General features: G+C 39.6%; 1 long non-coding RNA gene across 2 annotated transcripts; it reads right to left on the reverse strand.

The window, feature by feature from the left end:
* Positions 1 to 506: 506 nt before the first annotated feature.
* Positions 507 to 6,755, reverse strand: LOC142652304 (uncharacterized). Of its 2 annotated transcripts, none has more exons than XR_012847792.1 (3): positions 6,684 to 6,755; positions 2,798 to 3,023; positions 507 to 613 (listed from the first exon to the last, which is right to left on the reverse strand). It is a non-coding gene; the product is annotated as an uncharacterized LOC142652304 (long non-coding RNA). The 2 variants fall into 2 exon arrangements; XR_012847791.1 differs by lacking the exon at positions 6,684 to 6,755 and adding an exon at positions 5,184 to 5,267.
* Positions 6,756 to 10,299: the final 3,544 nt, after the last annotated feature.

Below are 10,299 nucleotides of genomic sequence, written 5' to 3' on the forward strand. Positions count from 1 at the left end.
AATAACTCAATATAGAGCACTCCCTTATGTTTAGCTTAGTCCCTTACACACAATCTAATAGACATGAGTAAGCTGGTTTTAGGATGGCAGTGGTCCCCTTACCTACTTAGCACCTGATCTCAGTATCTGTAGGACAGATGGGTGGCATGACCTTTGGGTAGTCATCAAGTATGCCAATTGCAACAGAGCCATAAATCAAAGAGCTGGAGGGGGTGGGGCAGGTGATTGACTGTTCCATTTATAGTTTTTTTTAAATAATCTTGGACCTCCCCGGTGAAGCTCCGAGCACTGGATGCAGGCCACGTAGTCCATTACACATTTATATTCCAGGCTCTTTGAAGCCACATTTGAGTGCCGGTTATTTATATCCATTCGGGAGTTGCCTGTCAGTAATAAATATATCTCCATTTATTTACTTTTTAAATAATAAAAACTAATGGGCCGATTTCTGCAGTCTATGGAGTGTCTTTATTTACTGGAAAGCAGCGAGCGCTTTATCATTGCTGTATAAAATGTGACATTCTTCTAGTGGGAACGTTCTCCGGGCTTCGATACTCTGCTCTATTCTCTCTCAGCCTAATGCAGCAAACCATCAATTGATTGACGAAACCGACTGCAGAAAAGGAAACAAAAGTATTTATGGAGCAATTAGGTAAGATGTTTACTGTTAAGGATATGAGCAGCGAGTATAGAGACGTCTGAGGAATAGTCACATGGTAAACAGAGACGTGAACGGACTGCGAAATTTCGGAGCCTCTTAAGAAGAATTATAGTCATTCTTCTACATGGACTCTAACGCTTCAGGGGCCCATACTCTTAAGTGTGCTCATTCGGCCAACAGCCATTCCTCCCGACTCCACCATTAACGTGCATGCTTGGTTCGGCCAAGAATACACGTTTATTTAAGTGGCAGAGGCATCTGGCAACGGCTTATGTTCATCGGGAATGAAGGATCGGGCATGTTGAAATGCAACATGCCCGAGTTTCCTTTTTCCCGACATCAGGTGGGAGTTGGGAGGCCCTCTTATACTTTAGATAGCCGACCAGTCCTGCCGAAATCTGTGGATTTGGCCAACTTTCTTCTGCTGTGTTTGGACAAATTTGGGTTACGGTGAGGGGTTGAGTCGGGGTTCGAATGCCTACTGCTTTCATAGCCAAAGGGCCATACTGCTGAACTGATGGGGTCTGATATTCAACCTTAGACAATAATGTCATATACTGAACATGACAATGGTCCATGTAACCAGGGGCAGTACTACCACCATAACTTGTAGTACCATCAAAATTGCTTCTACGAATCCCTGGAACATAGGAGGCCCACCTAAATGAATTCTCTGAAACAACATCCATAGCTTTGGACATGTTGTTAATACCTCAGGAACTCCCTAAATTCTTTAGAGGGACTGGTAGGGGAGTCAGAGTAGTTACATTATGAAGGGGCAAACATAGAGAGGGGGCCCAACGCTGGTTGGTCCTATCCCTTTCACTGCTGTTTGGCAGGAAACTGTGCAGGACTTCCCTCTCCTAAGAAACTGCATTTTTAGCAAGCAGTCGGGTGGTAAATTGGCCCAAGAGTGATAAAAAGGGTGTGGAGGAGAACACAAACAGCAGGTCCTTCTGCCCTGGGTAGCAAAACCATACAGCATAATGTTGGCCCATTTTGATCTTTGCTATGGACAGCCGAGTACAGTCGGGTCTCCATATTAACCGGCCCGGTCTGATGATGCCACACAAGCGGCGGGTTAAAAAAGGAGGACACAAACCCAGAGTATCAGACACTTCTGTCTAGCTAGTTACTTATATTGACCTCCGCTTTGCCTCTCGATTTCGCCTTTGTCCTGCTCTTTTGGATTTGTCGCGTGGTCCTTGTTGTTCGACCTCCGGATTTAGATTACTGGCCCATGTCCTGGTTATGTCCTTGCACCCTCCACTGGTTTGTCGCACCGTCTACCATTTCTGTAAGAGTGTGGAGCAGCCGTGGTTCCTAGATTTTGCTGTGGTATCCTGCATCATCATGTTTCAAATAAAATGGATGACGGCTCACTTTATCTTTTGTATGTGGTCTGGTTTATTGAGAAACAGCCTGGACGCCATCTGCAAATATATTTTCCGCGCCAACAACGTTGTTGAATGCCTCACATTGAGCAATGGTGAACTTAGAAAAGGTGGCTGTTCCTGCCAAATAGGGTGCAGTGCGCGGGCTACGGCCTCGACAGCAGTAGTGGGTTGTAGTGCTGGCTAGCACGTGATGAAGTAGACATCTGGGTAATAAAGCGGGGCCAGTAATGGCGGGTGGAGTTGCTAGGGATAATCTTAACTGTGATATCGCCAAACACCTGTGCGAAATGATAAGCTCAACTCTGCTACAATCTTGTGTCCACCTCTAATGCAAAGCTGGGAATTAAGAAGATGAGTCATACCTGTTAACGCCCCTCTATTTTGTGGGACAGTCCCGCGAACCGGACCACAAGAGGGTAGAGTATATGGAAATTTGTATGAAAAGAGAAGTTGAAGGTATATTTGGAGGCTTCTGAGGAAGAATTAAGGTGGGACTTTGGGATTCAAATGTTAGCAATTATGTTAAAGGTGTTTTCTGGTTTCAGTAAATTAATGTTATTTTATTGTATAATTAAAAGTTAGACAATTTTCTAATAATATTTTTGTAGTAATTTCTCACAGTTTTCAAGATCTTGCTGCCTGTAACGCCTTGCAGATATGTGGACCCACTGGGCCACTCCGCCGTAATAGGGTAGCTGCAGATCCACAGAGTCTGTGAGAGTCAGTAATGCAAAAGTACCTGGAAGGTCAGAAGTGGATAAATGCCAGACAGTCAGTGTGAAGCGGCCTGAGCAGGATGATGACGTGAGGCTAGAGCTCCGGACTGGAGTAGTGCAGTTGTCTCGGACACTGGACTTCGCTATGACACCAGACAGAGATGGTGAAGCCATCTCAGACACTCGGTATGGCACAGGCACCGGACACAGATGGTAAACTCGACTCGGACACTCGACTTGGCACTGGAACTAAACAGTGGTATTATATAAATGTACAGCACATAGGGGCATTATGTATATGTACAGTACATGGCGGTATTATTTAAATGTACAGTGGATGTTGGCATTATTTATATGTAGAATACATAGGGGCATTATTTATATGGACAGTACACAGTGGCATTATTTATATGTATAATACATGGCGATATTAATAATATATACAGAACATGGTGCAATTATTTATATGTACAATACATGGCGGCATTATTTATATATGTGGTGCATGGCGGCATTATTTATATACACAGTACATGGCATTATTCATATGTACAGTACATGGCTGCATTATTCATATGGACAGTACATGTCGTTATTATTTATATGTACAGTATCTAATGGCATTATTTATATGTACAGTACATAGGGGCATTATTTATATGTATAGTACACGGTGGCATTATTTATATGTATAGTACACGGTGGCATTATTTATATGTATAGTACATGGCGACATTATTAATATATACAGAACATGGTGCAATTATTTATATGTACAATACATGGCGGCATTATTTATATACACAGCACATGGCATTATTCATATGTACAGTACATGGCTGCATTATTTATATGGACAGTACATGTCATTATTATTTATATGTACGGTAATAATAATAATCTTTATTTATATATCGCCAACATATTACGCAGCACTTTACAATTTAGAGGGAACATGAGACAATATCAGACATTACATAGTGACAAAGCTTATTTACAATTCAAACAGGAGTTGCGAGGACCCTGCTCGCAAGAGCTTACAATCTATGAGGAAATAAGGGAGACACAAAGTGTAACAGTCTTTGTTCTGTACAATAGTCCAGCCATTTTTTTTATACACATGTATCTAATGTCATTATTTATATTTACAGTACATGGCGGCATTATTTATATACACAGCACATGGCATTATTCATATGGACAGTACATGGCTGCATTATTTATATGTACAGTATCTAATGGAATTATTTATATGTACAGTATCTAATGGAATTATTTATATGTACAGTATCTAATGGCATTATTTATATGTACAGTACATGGCGGCATTATTTATATGTACAGTACATGGCGGCATTATTTATATGTACAGTGCATGATGGCATTATTTAGATATTTAGTACATGGCGGAATTATTTATATACATAGTACATGGCAACATTATTTTTATGTATAGTACATGGTGGCATTGTTAATATATACAGTACATGACAGCATTATTTATATATACAGTACATGGTGACAATATTTATATGGACAGTACATGGCGACAATATTTATATGGACAGTACATGGAGACAATATTTATATGGACAGTATATGGCAGCATTATTTACATGTACAATTTATAACTGCATTATTTGTGTGTACAGTGTATTTGCACTTCATCTTTAACACTATTATTTGCAGAGTGCATGACACTTTCATTTATGCAGTGTATGGCGCCATTATACTTGCAGTCTAGAATACCATTTTTTTTATTTCTGGCAGGTCCCCATCTCTTGCATTTGTTCTGCGCTTCTCACATATTCTGTAGCAGGTAATGAGATCGTTCCTAATTTACTGAGTTACTAAAAATCTGAGGAGTGTAGAAGGAAAGCGGCTCTTCGGGAGCATCGAGAGCTACGAGAGTTATCTCGATGATAATTCAAAACGAAAACGAAATCTGCCTTGTTTTATATAGATGGAGGGTCGGCCCTCAGTTCCCTTGGTTAGTTCTATGTCCCCCAGTCCGAAACAAACTGCGTTTACTGTACTTTTTGGCCTAATTTGCGTTATATCTGGTGATTTTGCTTTGTAAATCTCCCCCATCTTTGGGACCCAGTATATAAAAATCAGAACCTGTATAGCAAATGAACTTTGTGCACAGTCCTTCTCTTACCGCACACCAGTGAATATTGACAGTGCACGACACCTCATAGAAATAACCGATAAACTTTCCACGGTCTGCGCTGTTTGTTTGGATGGGTAAGCATTCACGCTTCCAAATCTCGTTAGTACTTATTGTGATTAAAAATTGATAGACAATGCCCAAGGCTGGAGCCGGCGCTGGAAACACTCAGCACTAGTGTGGTGTACAGCATGACGGCCGGGCCTCAGCAGCACATTCATCGGTGGAAACAATGTTACCGTAATTTATGGCGAGTTGTGTTTATTGAGCCTCACTACGCTGAGATGTAGCAACATCAGCCGCTAACGTCGTCTATATCATTGCTGATGCCAGAGACGTCGTGTCTATTTTTTACTAGATTTTTGCACGCTCCAGTACAATACAGTAGAGGATTATCGGTTTATTGTTCTTAAAGGTGTAGTCCAATCCAGAGGTGTAACTCAAAGCTTTTGGACCCCAATGCTAAATCCTTTACAGGGTCCCCACCTGTCATGTGACATTAACAGGACTGTGTCTTCTTAGGTTATCCTTGATCTCCCTCAGGGACCAGGTATGACTGCTCGTTCTGCACCCCCTCTTGTTGTGCTCCTGGTCCAATTTTATGTAAATAGAATTTATTCACTGCAACTTTTTCATGGTAACATTAGAGCTACTAGTGGTGCAAAGTCACCGGACACACCTGGCAGTGAAAGGGTTAATCTATCTATCTATCTATCTATCTATCTATCTATCTATCTATCTATCTATCTATCTATCTATCTATCTATCTATCTCATATCTATCTATCTATCTATCTCATATCTATCTATCTATCTATCTATCTATCTATCTATCTATCTATCTATCTATCTATCTATCTATCTATCTATCTATCTCATATCTATCTATCTATCTATCTATCTATCTATCTATCTATCTATCTATCTATCTATCTATCTATCTATCTATCTATCTCATATCTATCTATCTATCTATCTATCTATCTATCTATCTATCTATCTATCTATCTATCTATCTATCTATCTATCTATCTATCTATCTATCTATCTCATATCTATCTATCTATCTATCTATCTATCTATCTATCTATCTATCTATCTATCTATCTATCTATCTATCTATCTATCTATCTATCTATCTATCTATCTATCTATCTCATATCTATCTATCTCATATCTATCTATCTATCTCTCTCTCTATCTCTATCTATCTATCTATCTATCTATCTATCTATCTATCTATCTATCTATCTATCTATCTATCTATCTATCTATCTATCTATCTATCTATCTATCTATCTCTCTATCTCTCTATCTCTGTGCAACTCCTCATGGGCTCAGGTCAGGAGCCCCCAGATAAACAGCAAGTAAAAGAATTGAGGCATCTCTCCAAAGTAGTGAATGAAAATCGAGGTGCGTTTATTCCCCCCACAGGCAGGCAACGTGTCCATCCGGCTTACTGGGATCTTTCTCAAGACTAAATAAGTATAAGTAATAATGGTGAATAAACGCACCTCGATTTTCATTCACGACTTTGCTGCCTCAATTCTTTTACTTGCTATATATCTATCTTTATGATTAATACTTTTCCAAACCAAAAAACATACAAATAAATGTAACATTCTAATTCTACCAGATGATGCAGTAAAGTAATACACATGAGATTTTAGATTGTGGATTTCCAGACAGAAAATCTATTTGCTATCGGGGATTGTGAGATAAAGAATTGCAATTCTGCACCTGTGTAAATATTCAGATAAATGATTTAGTGCACCCGGCAGACGGATGACACGCTGACGTATTGGGGCTCATTGGCCCTTGTGGACACATCATAAGAATCTATTTATAGTTCGTCATAACTTCTGCAGCCCAAACTGCACATAGACTTAGGACAAGGACATTATGACATCACTGGGATAAAAATATGATGTCACCTTCATGGTTAACAAGAAGCAAACGTGGCACTTGTAGGAAGACGTAATGAAGCCTGCCGTGTGCCCGGGCACCTTCCTATCTGCACCAGTGCCCTCACTAGAACTGCAGCGCATTCATCTCAGTCAGGGGCGTCATTATAGCCGATGCAGAGGCTGTGGTTTCACCCAAGTCCTATAGGTCCCTCCGCCCCATATAGTGAGACTATAAATGACCTGATTCAGATATTGCATTAGGATCCAGTAGCTTCAAGTTGCCGCTCTGAGCTTTAAATAATAGGAAAATACCAATCCCTTATACAGTGGACTCTAACCAATGGCTTTCCAGCTTTTGCAAAACTGACAGGGCATGATGGGAGTTATAGTTTTGCAAAAACTGGAGTGTCACAAGTTGGAGACCACCGCCCTTAATACAATGCAATTCTGTTTGTTGCTTACAATGATCTGATACAGAGCTCCAAATACCCTACGAAGAGTTAAAAGATAACACACTGATACCTGCAGCCACCACTAGGGGGAGCTTAGAAGCTTACTGCATACTGGTTTACTATTGAATTTCAGGTATAAACAGTATGCAGGAAGTTCTAAAGCTCCCCCTAGTGGTAGCTGCAGACATGGTATCTTTTAATTCTATGCATTGGAGCTCTGTATCAGAGCTCCAAACACTGTGAAGGTTTGGGAAGAAATTAATTAGCAGAGAAATTCGGGCCTTAAATCAGCATGATGATAAAAACGGGAAATTTTATTTAACCACTTCACGCCATGCACCATACATAGATTACGATAAGTCATGATAAAAACAAAGGGAGGGGGCTCCCTTTGATTCCCTATTGCGACGGTTAAATATTGCAGCCAGGGGCCTAAGAAAAGCTCCCATGACTGCCATTGTAGTTAGGCCGTGCCCTACACATGGCCTTATACTGTAGGGATCTGTCAGATTTTTACTGACCGATACTAATGCATTGGAATACAGCGGTATTTTAATGCATTATTTGCTAGAAGTAAAAGTTGTGAAGTGGGAAAAATAAAAAGTTACTAAAGTTTAACAAAGTTGTTAAAAAAAACAACCAGGAAAAATAAAGACGAAACACATTTTTTTTACATAAAAATTGCATTGATTGAAATAAAGTGATAAAATATTAAAAAAACATACATATTTTGTATCTCCATTACCGTAACGATCTGCGTTATAAAGTTAACACTTGAAATGATAAATGTTATTAAAACAACAGTAAAAAAATAAAAATATGGTGGAATTGTATTTTTATAATTTTTTTTGCACCACCTCCTAGAGGAAAAGTATAAAAGTTAAACGCTAATATATATGTACTCCAAGATGGTGCTATTAAATAATACAACGCATCCTGCAAGCCCTCATATAGGTATGTAAATAAAAATAAAAAAATTATGGATGTCAGAACGTCAGGAGTCAAAACAAAAAATTCCCTGCGTCCTCGAGGCCAAACTCCCTGTGATGGTGAACTCTTCATAACGCTGTAGCCTCAATTACTTCCACAGAAAATAGGAAAAAGTCATATGGAGTTGGACAAGCACTTTTAAGACTTCTATAGAGAAAGGGTTAATATAGGTAATTGTGGGGTCCTACTGCTTGGACCCCCTTGATTAAAGGGTTTCAGGAGAACTGTGGAGAAAATGGAGCAAAGCCGGTGGCCAACAGAAACAATGGACGTCTTTGGACCTTCAGAGCCAGGGGGCATGTTTGATTCAGATCTCAGGGACTGGTGACCCCATTGGGGGATCTATTACCCAGACAACTCCTTGAAAGTTTACAAAAAGTTTTCAAAAATAATCCTGTCCTCTTGGATTCCTTATGCAGAAGGTCCCGGGATCTCTGTGGTTTTTGCCACCGACTTCTCCTCTCGAGTCTTCTTCTTCATTACTCTTGGTTAGTTTTAGTTATTCACATAATAAGTCGGGGGAAATTGAAACGTTGGCCCTTTTCTTGCTCATGTTGAGATCCTTTAAAATCTGTTAATGTTTTTCTGATTTTAGCTTCAATGGTTTCCACTGTTTTTAGTAAAAAATCTCCAAAGTGAAATATTTCTGATGAACGGTTTTCCAGCATCTTTGAGGAACTGAGATGTAAACTTTATTCATTTATCAGAATGACTTGGTAAATAAAAATAAAAGCGGTCCAGATGCCAATAAATGTTATTCGACTTCTCTGGAGTATAATACAGACCAGGGGTGGCCATATAGCCTGTGCTGTCTCTTCAGCTGCACATGGGCCATAGGGGGTAGGGGGCCCACTTTGGCTACAAGGGTTTTACAAGTATCCTGCTTTTCTCACCCCACCCCCGATAACACTCTTCATGGGTCACTCATAGTTTAACCCCTTAAGGACGCAGCCTAGCCTGTCGCATTTTCAGCTTCTGAGGTACCAGTGCAGGGAAACCCCTTAAAAGTGACCCCATTCTGGAAACTAGACCCCTTGAGGAATTCATTGAAGTTTTCTTGGGGTGCATGCAAATTTTTGATCAGTTTTTATTTTATTTTTAGGTGGCGTGGTGACTAAAAAACAGCAATTCTACTATTGTTTTTTATTGTTTTTATTTTTTACTGCGTTCACCGTGCGCTATAAATGACATATTCACTTTATTCTGCGGGGCGATACGATTACGGCGATACCAGATGTTTATAGGTTTTTTTATGTCTTATGGCGTTTGCACAATAAAATACTTTTTTTCAAAAAATTATTTACGTACTTTTTGTGTTGCTTTATTCTAAGCGCCAGAACTTTTTAATTTTTCCATCAGGAAAGCCGTGTGAGGACTTTTTTTTTTTTGCATAACAAACTGTAGTTTCGATCAGGACCATTTTTTGGGACATGCGACTTTTTGATCTCTTTTTATTCTATTTTTTGTGAGGTGAAGTGACCAAAAAAAATGGGATTCTGGTACGGTTTATTATTATTTTCTTTTACGGCGTTCACCGAGCGCCATAAATAATGAAATAGTTTTGTAGTTCAGGCCGTTACGGACGCGGCGATACCAATTATGTATAGTTTATTTATTTTATTTATATATTTAATAATAAAGGACTGATAAGGGAAAAGGGGGGATTTTAACTTTTTATTACTTTATAACTTTAAAACTTTTATTTTTATACAACTTTTTTTTTTGTCCCATAAGGGGACTTAAAGGCAGGAGGGCCTGATCGCAATTCTAATACTGTGCACTACATGCGTAGTGCGGTGTATTAGAGCTGTCAGCTACTCACTGACAGCAAGCAGAGTGGATCCTGATGTCAATGGTGCTTTAACCCCTAAGAAGCCGCGATCACTATTGAACGCGGCTTCTAAGGAGTTAATCGATGGGGACAACGCGATCGGTCCCTGGGGAAGGAGCTGTGGCAACTGCGGTACGAGACAGCAGTTGTTACAGCACATAAAAATGCCGGAAGGG

This window comes from Rhinoderma darwinii, chromosome 5, assembly GCF_050947455.1.
Source record: "Rhinoderma darwinii isolate aRhiDar2 chromosome 5, aRhiDar2.hap1, whole genome shotgun sequence".
NCBI classification, from domain to species: Eukaryota; Metazoa; Chordata; class Amphibia; order Anura; family Rhinodermatidae; genus Rhinoderma; species Rhinoderma darwinii.